At 43.3% G+C, this 14076-nt stretch overlaps 1 protein-coding gene across 8 annotated transcripts in view; it reads left to right on the top strand.

Moving 5' to 3' along the window:
• Positions 1–14076, top strand: part of LRRC8D (leucine rich repeat containing 8 VRAC subunit D) — a 93690-nt gene that overhangs the window by 17159 nt on the left and 62455 nt on the right. For 3 of the 8 annotated variants that reach the window (XR_016350264.1, XR_016350262.1, XR_016350263.1), the window contains exons 1-2: positions 3274–3412; positions 3796–3902. The exons of 2 other annotated variants lie outside the window; for them this stretch is intronic. The gene's annotated coding sequence lies outside the window, so the exon portion shown is untranslated. Of the gene's footprint in view, positions 1–2907; positions 3413–3795; positions 3903–14076 lie in introns of those variants that run through there. 3 more of the 8 variants (XM_006137297.5, XM_075936450.2, XM_089780504.1) reach the window with 3 other exon arrangements.

Raw genomic sequence — 14076 nt, forward strand, 5'->3', positions numbered from 1 at the left:
AGCCCTGCGCAGCCGCCAGTGACAGGCCAGCTGGGGAAACCGTGTTATTTTGGGGATGGTTGTGTTATTCAAAAAATGTCCCCCCCCCCTCCCAAAAAATCGTGCTATCGCAAAAACATGTTAAGCGGGCACATGTTGAATGAGTAAAAAGCATTCAAGGCTGTTGGAATGGCACATCTCCGACTTATTGCCCACCCCTGGGCTAGATCATACCATTCTGCAAGTGGAGGGTGTGGGGATTCTGTTTTTTTAGATCTAACCTAATTTCATAATTGGAAATAAGGTCTCCATGTCTAAGACACCATCCAAACATGCGAGTTGCACCAGTTCAACTAAAATCAATTTTAAACAATCCTAATGTAATTAAACTCATGCAAATACCTTGTGTAGATGCACACCACATCATTTTGACCAATATTGACATAGCTTGTATCTACATTTCCTGATGCAAAGTAAATCAATATAAATAAGGTTTAAACCAAACACAATGTCACTAGAGTATTTTGCACCATTTAATTATATCACTTTAAAATTGCCTGTTCAGTTAAACTGGCACTATGGATGCAGAGACCAGGCTAGAGAAACACTGCTTGGGCAGTCTTCAGGGATGCCACCCTCTCTGGATTTCTGTGGATAAAGAGAGAATTGATGGTTTCAACACTTTCATTTGCCACTTCTCCCAAGCATTCTGTTCATATATTTCATGCACCCCTTTTAAAGGCTTCATCAAGGGCAATCACATTTGTCTGACCATATTTTTACCTGCCAGATGACCAAGTTTGCATAGCCTTGCATTGAACTACTCAGTCTGGGGTATAATGTGGTAACAACCCCAAAGGAGGCAGGGAACATGGACTCATTGGTACCTGATTAACTGCAGGTAATTACAGAAGCTGCTAAAAGATCTAGCTAATGGTAACCATTTAAAGCCTTCCAAACCATTCTCTCCCAATACCTTTTAAAATAGTGATGCTCTGAATGTCTTATTTGCCAGAAACAGAGTAAATAAGAATGAGGGATCATGGGGACCCTCTGTAGGGAATGGAGGAACTCACAGATCCCCTAGTGTATTTGACAACACTCTGTATATATAGTCACTTTCCCTGTTTCCTCTTACATCTGTATTCAGTGAGTTTTCCCTGGCAGGAGGAAACCAGCCTTTTTTTTTTTTTTTTTTTTTTAAAGTGGTAGTAGAACCACAAGCATTGGTGGGTGAATGAGACCGATGGAAGAGCTTGAGCTATTTTTAACATGTTGAAATTTGCTTACAAAATATTTTTGGAAGCTTCATACCTTCCCCACAAAAATGAAATGTTCTTTCCCCCTGCATAAATTACTTCATCAGTGTTTGAAAAATCAGTAGCTATACTTGTACAGTGATTGCTATAAAAATAAGTAGTATTAGCAAACCTAACAAATAGAAAGATTTGATGACAAATGGAAAAATGAATGGCTGTATATATAAAAATCTGAGGACAGGTGTATATATTCCACATGCAGGCAGTGTTATAAAGGAATATATAATAGTTGAGTAACCGATAAGAATTAATGAGGTTACTAGACTATTCAATTAACTGATATTTTAGCATCCCTATAACTCAGTGTATGTTTTAGGTACAGATCAGGGTTATGCCAGTGTAGCCTGGTAGGTATGTGAGTACACCTGCTCCCACCTGCTCTGTTTAATGGTTAAATGAAGTTTAACCGGCTAACTGATTAAATGGGATTTTACATCCCTAATAGCTAGTAGTCTCCATAGTGTAGTAGACATACCTTTAATGGTAGGAACTGCAGAGAAGGCTCTTGCCCTTATCTTGACAATTATGGAAAAAGGAAGATTATTTTTATCGTGAGATTTCTAGTATTTTTCTTAAAGCCTCATGTCCTGCTTACATGAGGCTTTCATTTTAAAATAAAAGATGTTTCTAGCTATGGTGGTTGTGGTCAAACGTTTGATCATGTGACTGAAGAGAACCCTAAAGCCTCAAACACCTGATCACAAATAAAAGAAGCCAAAATGTATTTTAAAAAAAAAAAAGCTCATGATATTTTGGGGGCTGTCTTTCATGGCTTTTGAATGTTGGGATTGGCAATACTGGGGGAGGTTTTAGATAAATGTGGGATTAATAAGCCTGGAGCAAGATCATTATTATATTTTTTAAAATAAAGATAAAATAAGGAAGACACTTTTGAACTGGTACCCAAGATTCCTGGGATTATTTGCAGATGGTGATGTGGTCCTGCTTCTTGTTGCATGCTTGATTATTTTGTTAGTTATGTATATTGTAATGGCCCAGTGTAGACACTTATTCTGGAATAGCTACTTTTGGAATACTTCCAAGTGTAGACAAGCTGTGGGGGAAGGGGAGGAGAATGCAGCTGATGACAGCACAAAGGAGGGTTTAGGCAGGAGGGGAAGAGGTCCTAGGGCCTACTCAATGAGGTTGCCTTTTCTACCACAGCTGCAATCTCCCTCCTTCCTACAGTGAGCAGTTGATGCAGCATAACAGGATGTAAAAGGCGTGGATTTAACTGTCACAACAGATTAACGGGCCGTGTTACAGCATTCTCTAAAGAGCTGGGCAGCTCATAAACATGCATCATCTTGCATCTTCCCAGTTCCTGATTTTTTTTTTTTTTTCATTCTTCAGAGTTCGCGCCTTCTACAAAGCGGTTAACCTATTGCTTGGTCTAGCTTGGCTGCCCTCCTGGGCATGCCAGACCCCTTCAAGTAGAGCGTCTACCACCACTCGCGCCTTAAGCCTGGCCATGCGCTAGCGAGGGCTCCACCGTGCCCCTATGCCCCCGCGAGCTTTGCCAGCGCCGCTCCCGCGCATGCTTGGGCTAGCCCCGGCTGTGTTTTTACAAGCCGCGGCGAGGTGTCCCTGCTTTAGTGTGCGAGTGAGCGTGACTGATGGGTCGGGGAGCGCCCGCGAGCCTGCCCGCGTGCAGCAGCTACGCCTCGCTGTCTGGTGCATGTCTCGGCAGAGCCGGGACCGCTCGCGTGGCACAGGCAGCCTTTGTCTCCGGGGAGCAATTACTGCAGCCCGCTCTGGCGGCCAGCGCCTCGGGGCCGTGACAGCCTCGGCCAAGGCGCTTTGCAGGGTGCAGACGTCCGCTGTTTCCTACCCTCCGGCTCCGGCTGCGCTCCAGACGCGGCGGCTGCAAACTTTAGCGACGGCGCGAGGCGGCGGGGTTCCGTGGCGGGGGTGGGCGCGAGCCCGCGCAGCGCCGGGCGGAGGTAGCGCGGGCAGCGGGAGGACCATGGCACCGCGGGCTTCCTCTCGCTCTCTTGTCGCGCAGGGAGCGCCAGGCTGGCGGAGATGAGGGCGTGACTCGCCGCCGCTGGCCTGCCGGCAGCCCGAGCCGGGGCCGGTTGCAGCAGGCGGCAGGAGCAGCGCAGCCGGATCAGGTGAGGGGGGAGAGAGGGAGGAGCGGTAGATGCAGCCGCTGCCAGCCCCCCGCTCTTTGCGGCCATTCCCGTATTGCTCGGCAGCGGGAGGTCCGTGCCCTTGGCCGCTGCCTTGGGCAGCTGGCGCTGGCAGCGCGCAAGGGGCTGCGCTGGGGGCGGGCGGGCACCTTGTTTTCCTGGCGCAGGACCTCGCACTGAGCATGCTTCTGCCTGCGGCCCGCTCGCTCCAGCCTCTGATCGCCGCCGCAGCTCCCAGCCCTTTGTTCCCGCAGCCTCCCGGAGTAGCTTCTCGCCAGCGGGCCGGCGGCTTCAGGACAATAGGGGGGCGAAGGGGGAGGGGGGCGCTGCGGAGGGAAGAGACACTTACGTGTGACTTTGTTCAGTTTGCAGATGACTGAGCACGGCGCGAGCCCCGGGCTGTCATGTGTTGTTCAGGCAGCCATCTGAGCTAGGGCTGAGCTAGCCGGCCTCGGCTGCCTGTGTGGAAGCAGTAAGTTACCTTTAGTCTTACCCAGGCAGAGCCCAGTGCTTCTGCCTTTCTCAGCTGTCAGCCGCAACGAACTGGGAGTTAGCCGCGGATCTAGACTTCTCTGGGTTAAGCCGCTGGGTGATTGATGCTCTTTGACCATGCCCTGTTGGGTGCAGTTCTTGTGATGGGCAAGCGACACAGGCCTGTAGGCTCTGCTGTCATCTCCCTTCCACCTGCAGGCTCCCAAGCAGACTTCCCATTCCTTCAGCTGCATGAGGTGGGACCCTGCTTCCCCATCTACATCTTGCCAAAGGCAAAAGTGAGCAGCTTCTCTCTAGAAATAAATTGGAAATAACGATATTTGGCGAGCAGGTTGTGCTGTCCTTTGAAAATCCAGCGTTAGAATAATGGTGATAATGAGTGTGAATAATAAGGGGAGGGAGGGTGTTGTAAGAGAGTTATTCTGAGTGGTGGGAATAAATACATCAGTAGAATGGTGATTACTCTATATGCTCTAAGCAGCATTTGTTATAAACAGGATTGTTATTGCATGGAGTAGGCAATAAAAGGGCATGTAAAATGTGTGGGATTATTCTCTGTACTTTATGGAAAGCCCTATTTAGCATTTTGTTATACAGCATGTATATGGCAGCTTGCCATGTGTTTGGAGGATATTGCAGAAAATATGCTTTATTTATAGTGAAATACATTTAATAAACAGAAGTAAGCACAATGGATGTCAAATAAGCATGCCTATATATTCTTTTCGCTGACTCATTACTTTTCAGAAGTACTGCTTGCTCTGTCTCCTAAATGACACGGAAATGTAACTAATGCAAGGCATGACCAGTGTAAGCGTTAGGAAATGGCTTTGATGGGCACAGGTTTGGTGTACCCTACCAATTTGCATTGGTATACCTACATCAGAGGGTGTGGAAAACCCAGACTTCTGAGCGATGTAGTTATAGTAACCTAACTTCTCGTATAGACGGTGCTATGATGGTGAAAGAGCCTCTCCCATCAATATAGTTACTGCCTTTTAGGGCAATAGTGTACCTATTGACAGCATAGGTATTTTCTTCAGTAAGCACTACAGCAGTGCTATGAGAGTAGACAAGCCCATAGGTACCTTTTAAATCTTTTTTCATTCCTTTGTTTGATAGCAGGTATAGCTTTCTCACCAAATTTACTCCTTGGTGTCCAAGCGCTAGATATTCTGTGATAAGCATTTCAGCCATATAAAGCATTGTGCAATGATTGGAATACTCGTGGGGCATGAAAATGAGAAGAGAATGTAACGTCCATGAAAATGCAATTTGTTGCTGATGTAATCATGATTTACATCTCTTTTAGCTGGGATACAGTTGGATTGCTGAGTGCAGGAGAAGACAGGCTCTTGGCGTAGGTAAAGCAGAGTGAATTGGCAAATAAAAGGAGATAGGTACTCTGTATTGAAGAGTATATAGGGACTGTATATTAAAGATTACATAGCAGGCTTGTGGTAGTGACATAAGGGCAATTCAGTATTATTGCAAGATCTCAAATGTTTGAGTATAGGAGGAACCTAGAGTATTTGACAGCATTATTAAAATTGAGGTATGCTCACCCTTCCATGCCCCAACTTAATTCTGCCATAAAGTTGTTTCTAGGCAATAGGCACTGTTTGCAGCATCTTCAACTCCCAGATTTGCATGATTTTATGATATAGAACCTTCAGTTATTCTTGATTTTTAGGGGGAGCTATATGTGATCAGTACTCCCGAAAATGAAGTCCATAACATCTAATTTTTTAAGCAACTTGGCTACATTGTCTGCTTGATATGCCCACAGCAGACACAGCTATGATTCCTTTGGTGCACTATATGTTCTGGTGGTGACCTGATGACATGGCCATAACTGCAGAAAGTCCTTTTTGCTGCATCATTGGTGTGTGTTACATCAGTAGGGCCCTGGCCCCCAACTTACAGCATCCCCATGTTCTGTAGCTAGACTTAAACATCAGGGAACACAACTTACATTGGCCACCTCCTTTCATGTCTAATTGACACCTGGATTATGGTAATGCAGTTCACTAGCTGTTTGGATGGCAAAATCTGAATCAAGGCTCTGTTGTCAAATTGTAAGTACAAATTATAAGTTTCAGTACACTTTCATTTGGGAGCTGTTTAAATATTGAAGAGTGGTTTTCTATTTTGTCAGAATTATTTTATTCTGTATGTAATGGGAAATGTACAGCACAAACTTCAGCGATATAATGTTACTGGAGAGTTAAGGAATGTGAAATATAAGAGCTAGAGTGGTGCTTGGCAGTTACAGATCTTTTAGTTTTAATTAAAACGTTTTAGGACAAGAAAAAATGTGTTGTGACTGTAAACTAAGAATGTGTGCTTACAAACAAAAGTTTCACATTGCCAGGAAACTTTGTTGGGTTTATCTATGTAGCTGTGTAAACATGATAATCTTGCAGGATAATCCAATTTCTGAAGAAAAAAATTACAAAATAGCTGGATGGTCTCAATTGTTTTTGACAGTTGCTATCCCTTTAATTTAAAAAATCAGATATAATAGTGGCAAGGCTACAGATGCTTTGGCTTAATAGGAACTAGTATGCTTAGGTCCCCATTCTGCAAAGGCTAAGATATGCACTTAATTTGATGCCCATGAAAAGTCCCAAGTGTTGTCAATGGGGGGGCTACTAATATATATGTGAAATCTGAGCATAAGTCTTTGCAGGATCACAGCCTTAGTGTACATCTAAGCATAAAAATTTGCAAGAAAATTATCAAGGCAAAATGTTTATGGTTTATATACTGTGGGGGGCCCGTTCTCAGTCACATTTTTTGGTCAGACATCCCACAGCATTTTATCTGTTCACTGGATTTGAATTTATTTAATGTTAATTTGGTTCACATGTATGTATGTATGTATGTATGTATTTACAGAGATGGTTCATTTAAATGGTCTGTTGCAAAACTTAAGAGCAGTCTACACTAGAGAGATGCCTGATGAATGTGTTCTGTGCTGATGGGAGGGAGCTCTCCCATTGGCATCATAAAACCACCTCTAGGAGAGGTGGTAGTTATGTTGGCAGGAGAAACTTGCTCACATATAATAAGCACATACACAACTCTTAAACATTATGGGGCTAGTTGAAGCATGAGTGAGACAAATTTAACCAACATAAGTGGTAGTGTCTACAAGCCTGTAGCCTTTGCATTTTCAATTAAATTTGCAATTGAGGCCATGTCTACTTATGTCAACAAAACTTATGTTGCTCTGGGGTGTGAATAAGTCATCTCCCCCTAACCTGACATAAGTTTTGCCTGCATAAATGGTGCTGTGCACAGTGTTGTGTTGGCAAGAGAGCTGTTGGCATAGAGAAGTTACACGAGTGCTCTTACAGTGCCACAGTTGCATGGCATGGGTACCACTGTGCTGCTGTAAGCTCACTAGTGTAGATATGGTCTCAGTCTCACAGAAGCCCAGTATGGTTAAGGAAAGGCAAGCTCATTTCTGGTACGCACAAAGAAGGCTTGATAGTGGAAGGAAATGGAGAATGCTCTGTAACTGGGGGGAACACAAACTAACATTCTTTTCATTCAGTGACTGGATTCCTGCCCTACAGGGAAGAGGTAGTGGCTCATTTACTTGGAAACATCTGTCCAAGTGACATGGTGGTGTGTCTTAGTCACAGAGTTTGAAGGCAGCGAGAAGGTGTAAGTAAAATAACTGCATAATAGGATGAGGGGATTATTGAATCATTACTAGAACCTATATGTCTATATGCAAGATCTCACGTACTCCACATGCAAGCTGACCTAAATCCTGCAAGTAGGCCCTTTAGCTACTGCATCGGTTTGATGTTGCAGACTGGAAATTCTGCAGCAGAACTTGGATACAAATTGGAGATATTTATTTAAATAAAAATGAATAATGCAGCTAGCTAGTTTGTTATACCTTGAGCGAGTTTCTTTGCTTGCTTGCTTTTTTTAAATATGAAAGTCAATGTTATTCTGCCTTTATACAATCTGTATTAAAACTGGCAAGTCAGTTCTGTTGTTGTAAAGCTGTCATGGGAAAAGTGGCAGATTTTTGCTGCTGGGTAGGATACATTTTGGTCATCTTGCACCAGATAAAGCATGAGAGGCAGTTTCAATTTGAGAGAACTACATAGCACATTTTGTTTGCTAAAATGATCAGCAGTGAAAATAAACACTGATATTTAAATAATCACTGTAGGGTTTCAGGATTAACAACCCATTGAGGTACATGGAGCAGTTACATGTATGAGCGAGTGTTTTTCAAACAATCTGCAGATGTGGGAAGACTCCTCTTGGATGGTCTGTTCTGGAAATTTATGTCGACATAGGATGTGATGTGATGTGATGTGATCCTTCAGGGATGTGAAAAGTCTGCATTCTTGAGAAATGTAGCTAAGCAGATCTAACTCCCAGTGGAAACAGTGCTAGGTAGACAGAAAAATTCTTCCATCAATCTAGCTGGTGCATCTCAGGGAAGAGGATTACTTATGCTGGCAGGAGAAAGCTCCTGTTGGCGTAGATGGTGTCTACACTGAAGGAGCACAACTCAGTGTTGCAGTTGCACTACTGGAGCATTTTAAATGTAGATGTAACCTAAGGGTGTCCATAGCCGCAGTGATGAGTGTGATTATAAGAATCCAAACAGAAACCAAAAAACAGTGTCAAGTTACATTCTGCTTGTGTGTGTGTGTGGAGAGAGATTGTCAGTATTGTTATATCAGTTAACTGTGTGACTCTTGTATAACTCTAGTGTTGATGCAGTTATACCACTGTACCATATTTCCCTTCCTGTATCAAAATAAAGTATATTACAATACTGATACAAGTGCATCCACAAATGGGAATTATACTGATTGTAACTATATTGTATATTTGCAGCAATGGAACTTTTTATGTAGAGGAGGCTTTGGAAGGTTTTCTTTGCAACTATATAATTATTAGAAATTTATATTTTAAAACTTATAAAAATGGGCTGCTTCTGTGACTGCAGAATAGTGGCTTTGGAAGTTATCATCAAACTTAAAAAAATCAGTGACCAAATTTCATGTGCTGAAATCTCAGTGGTGGTGGGCTAAGGAAGGTAATAAGAACAAAATGGCCTGTGGATAAAAAGCAATTCTGTCTGTCTTCTGTCACCCTGCACAATGTAAGCTTTCTGCACCTTGTGAGTCTAGGATTGCACAATACAGAATATTGGTATTCCCATGCGAGAGCGAAATAAATCTGATGGTTTGCTTGGTAAATGCATCAATAGCAAAGTCAATGTATATTTGGTGTCCTGAGTCAGCCTTCTGTAATTTGCTTATGTAACACCAATTTTAGTCTGTATTGATGGGCTATTTTATTTCATGTGTCTAAGCCATGTGAAACTTTGTCTGCAAGGAATAGTGAAAATGGAAGGAGATTGTAGTCTGCTAAAACAACAGCTACAGTCATTTGTGCTGTTAACACCAGTTTCCAGAAGAAGGAAAAGTGGTGGAAGTACCGGTACCAAAGATGTATTTAATAGGGCTGTCAAACAATTAAAAATTAATTGCGATTAATCACAGGATTTAAAAAATAATTCACAATTATTTGCAGTTCACGCTGTTAAAGAATGATTATAAATATTTTTTGATGTTTTCTGCACTTTCATATATATTGACTTCAGTTACCACGTAGAATACAAATTATATAGTGTTCATTTTATATTTTTTCATTATGGATATTAATGAAAGATAAACATTCAGTTCACTTAATACAAATGCTGTAATGCAGTATATTTATTGTGAAAGTGTAATTTATAAATGTAGAATTATTATTTTTCTATCACTGCACTCAAAAACAAAACGTATAGCCTGCAAGTCCGGCTCAATCCTTCTTGATTATCAAATCAGGAAAACAAACAAGTTTGTTTACATTTATAGACGATAATTATCAGAGGGGTAGCCGTGTTAGTCTGAATCTGCAAAAGCGACGAGGAGTCCTGTGGCACCTTATAGACTAACTGAAGTGTAGGAGCATAAGCTTTCGTGGGCAAAGACCCACTTCGTCAGATGCAACTGACGAAGTGGGTCTTTGCCCACGAAAGCTTATGCTCCTACACTTCAGTTAGTCTATAAGGTGCCACAGGACTCCTCGTCGCTTTTATAGGCGATAATGTTTCTTATTAACAATGCTAAATGGGGACTGCATCTTATCAGAGCCCACAGCCATCCATTAGCGCTCTGACCACTCCTGGCTCACCAGGGGCTGTATATCAGGTTTTGGTTTGGTGTGAGTGTGTATATATATTGGGGAGAAAATGTGTGTCCATGTTGGGGGGGGTGCAATCTAAGCAGGGCACTCGGAAGCCTGAATACTTTTTCATTCAGTAGCAGTTGTTGGCAGCACTTTCTTCTGAACCAGAAGCAGCAGCAGACAGGCTCTGCCTGTTCCCCAGCCCCAGCTCAGTGGTGACCCTGACATCAGCACCCCCCCCACCCCCATTTTGCACAGCTGATAGGAGTCAAACTCCCAGTTCAGAGTAGCTTGGTTTTGGCAGCTCTGTGGTGGGGGAGCTGGGGGTGGAAGTAGCAGTGGAAGCAGGGTGATGAGAGAAGGGGCACCCTTGTCCATAGCAGGAATGAGACAGCGTAACCATTTACACAGTTAACGTGTACAATTACACGCAGTCCCCTTCTATCCCAGTGTAACTGCTGAATTTTTTTCAGCAGTTACACATTTACTTTAATAAACATTTTAACATCCCTAATCTGTAGGCTTGAAGCAGCACCCTCTCTTCTCTCCCCCCTCGCCCTCCAAGCATGGTGCTTGCTCTGTGTGCTGGCTCTCCACTCCACTATAAGGCTGGCCCTGTCCAGTTGGGAAGGGATGGTACAGGTGAAGGGAGAGGTGGCTGGGCTCCCCTTTTCTCCTGGAAAGTGTTCAGCCAGCTCTCTCAAATCTAAGAGGTGTAGATTCCCAGCTTAGTGTCCAGAGTTTTCAGTTTGGTTAGTTTCTTCACCTTGACTTGTAAGTCACCTGATATTTTGAACTCCCTGATCTGAAGAAGGTGAGGCCAGTGCTGGAGTGTTTTGATAAAGGATTTGTGATTCCTACAACAACGTTCGGAGGGGCTTGCGTCCTGGTGGTGTACTTCTTAAATTCAGTTCGCGGATAGTGAAATATGGACAGTAGTCAACAGTAGTACTTCAGAGGCATGAGCCAGCTGGTAAGTGCCAGCTATAGCTAGTGCCTTGCTTCCTACCCAGCTGCCATCGAATCCTGTCTCCAGAAATGTGCAATTAATTCGGCTTCCATGTAAAATTTTAGTGGTGCGAAGGCAGGTAGATTTTACCTCATTGTAGTGAGTAAAGGTGAACCCCCTCACCTGAAGTTTACTTCATGTCACCATGTCAAGATAAAAACTACCTGTACCTTGTCTTCTCTAGGATTTCACACCAAGATAGCTATCAGTATAAAAATACTCAGTTTTTGCACTGCATTCATAGCCATGTTTCAGATAATAGAGATTTAATTGATCTGTGTTGATTTTGTGTAATGGAGAATGACAGTGGCCTTATTCGCCTGCTAGTCATTGTTTTCATGTTGATCCTTTCCTCCACAGCCAAGAGTTTGATTGTTAATAACAAAGATAGCCGCTCTCCCTCCTAAAGGAGCTAGATGTAACCACCACCACTTCCTCTGGCAATTTATCCAGGCTATCAGCAGAACCAGTTTTATCCGGGTTGAACTTCAGCCAGCCAATTAGATCTTCAAGGCAAGTTCTGGGTCAGTCACTGGGAAGTGTTTGGTACAATAAATGGGTGAGATGAGACTATACAAAAAATGAAGTGTCATTATCAAACTGGTGGTGTCATGTCAAAATGGCAGTTCACTGGCTTCATTTTTAGCAGTGTAATGTATGGCTGCATATTTTGACGGGTATGGAGATGTCATCAAAATGGGTTTACACCAACTCAGTATTCACCCCTTCCCTGAAGGCCCATTTTTATGGGTGACAGTCGAAATAGGGTCTTCCACCAGCTTTCATCCTGGTCCTAAGAAGGGCACACTTCATCAAGTATGGGCTCATGTACTAAGCTGCAGAGGTCCTAGGTTTGGTTCTGCTTGTCGGTGTTACATAGGCACTTGCGACAGTAGCAGAAGGATTTCTTCCTTCACTGTAGTAAATCCACCACTCTGAGAGATGTTCATTAAGAGCTTGTGCCCTTTAGCATTTTAAATGAAGACAACTGGACTCCTGTAACACTTCACTGTAGGTGTAAATGCTATGTATGTTGTATAGGAGACTCTTCTGTTGGCATATATAATCCTTCTCCCTGAGAAATGGTAGCAAGGTCAATGGAAGAATTCTGATGTAGCATACATTGTATGAGCATTAAGGGTATTCTGCTAATCAGCTGGGTATCATTTGGATCTCTCCTGGGTGGACACCTAGTTTAGACCAGCCCTGATCCGCAGTGAAGGATTCTTTTTGCTGTATGTGATTTAGTCAACCTCTAAAAGATGTAGGCTGGCCCCACTGAAGTTAATGGCAAAAGTCTAATAGACTTCACTGGGAGTTTTGCAGTTGACTTCAGTGGGCCCGGGATTTCACCTCCAGATTTTTTGCAGAATCTCAATTATGCAGAGAATAGGGCAGTGATGAGAAGAGTAACTAGAGTCAGTGTCCTTTTCAGCAATTGGTGGTAAATGCTGAAATGGATTTCCAGTGCTTTTGCCTAATGATAATAGTATGACACATTTTGCTTTAAAACAGATATACTAATTAATGGGGGAAATGCAGAACTTTTCTTTCAGGGACAGGATCGTAATATTTTGTATGTACTGTATACTGCTGTGTAAATGATAGCTATAATAATAAAAAGAATCAGCTGTCTGATGCTTTGTGTGTGTGTGTATAGGAGTAAAATTTGTGGAAGAGGGAAGAGACCATTTAAAAAAAAAATTAAATGTATTGCTTGCTGCACTGCAACCTAAGGGTAATTCTCTTCAGCGAGTTCTATGCAACCTTTACCCATGTACAGGTCAGCAAGGGTAGACGCGGATCTGCTAGGAACATAAAATCCTATTTAAAATGTTAACCGGTTAAACTGTATGTTTAACTGGCTTGCTGCATCACACCATGGGCGGGCGGGGGGGGGGGGGGGCGGGGGGGGGAGCACTGGAGTAGCTCCTTGTAGTGCAGTGCAGTGGTCCAGGCTGGGCAGGGCCCACTGGACTGCATTGTGGGCAGAGGGCTGGCCCAGCCTAGCAGAGCTGTCCACAACATTGCATGGTGGGCCACTCCAGCCAGGCTAGGCAGCACCCATTGGACTATGGCATGGTAGGTCTGTCCAGGACAAGAGCAGCCCACCGCACTGTGGGCAGGGGTCTGCCCCTGCCTGACCGGTCATGGCCTGCAACATTGCACCACGGGTGGGGGAGCTGGTCTGGCTGGGCTGGAGTGCCCCCCACCTGTGGTGTAGTGCAGTGGACCCAGTTGGGCTGGAGCACCCCCCGCCTGTGGCACGGTATAGTGGACCTGTCCAGGCTGCTTCAGCTGGACACTGGTTAACCTGTTACCTTGGTGAGCATGTTAGTAAGGCAATGCCCACATAGAGAGCTCATTGCAGAACTAGCTCAGTACATCTTTACTTGACTCCTCTTTTGCTGCCCTCATGATTTTGAGAATTTTATATCACAAGTTTGCTTTTTGAAACACTTATTTTGCCAAGGTAAAGTAAAATGCTCATTTACATATTTAAAGGATGAGAATTGACTCGTTTTACAATGATTGATTGTGAATCTCTCAACAATAGTGGAAATTCTTAGATGAGCACTGGGCTCTTTTTTTTTTTTTTTTTTTTAAATGGGCATCCTTTGTTAGTAATGTAGCATTCTAACCTGTGCAGTCACACAACCTTTCACACTCTTTCTTTGTGTGCTACCCACTTACAGCTCTGATGAGTAGGCATTTTTTTCTGGTATGTCTACTCTAGCTCAAACTGAAGGGAAGTTTAAATAAAAAAGGCATAGTACATATGAGTGGAAAGACAGGAAAAGGAGAACTCTTATTGTTAAACATTTCAGAGCTGACTTCAGCTGCTATTTTTGCTGTTTTCTATTACAGTGTCATCTTGAAAAAGAATTATAGTTCTGCCTGGATATTTTTACCTAATCTTGTTAAA

The sequence above is a fragment of the Pelodiscus sinensis genome, chromosome 9, assembly GCF_052426305.1.
Source record: "Pelodiscus sinensis isolate ZL-2025 chromosome 9, ASM5242630v1, whole genome shotgun sequence".
In the NCBI taxonomy this organism is placed as follows: domain Eukaryota; kingdom Metazoa; phylum Chordata; order Testudines; family Trionychidae; genus Pelodiscus; species Pelodiscus sinensis.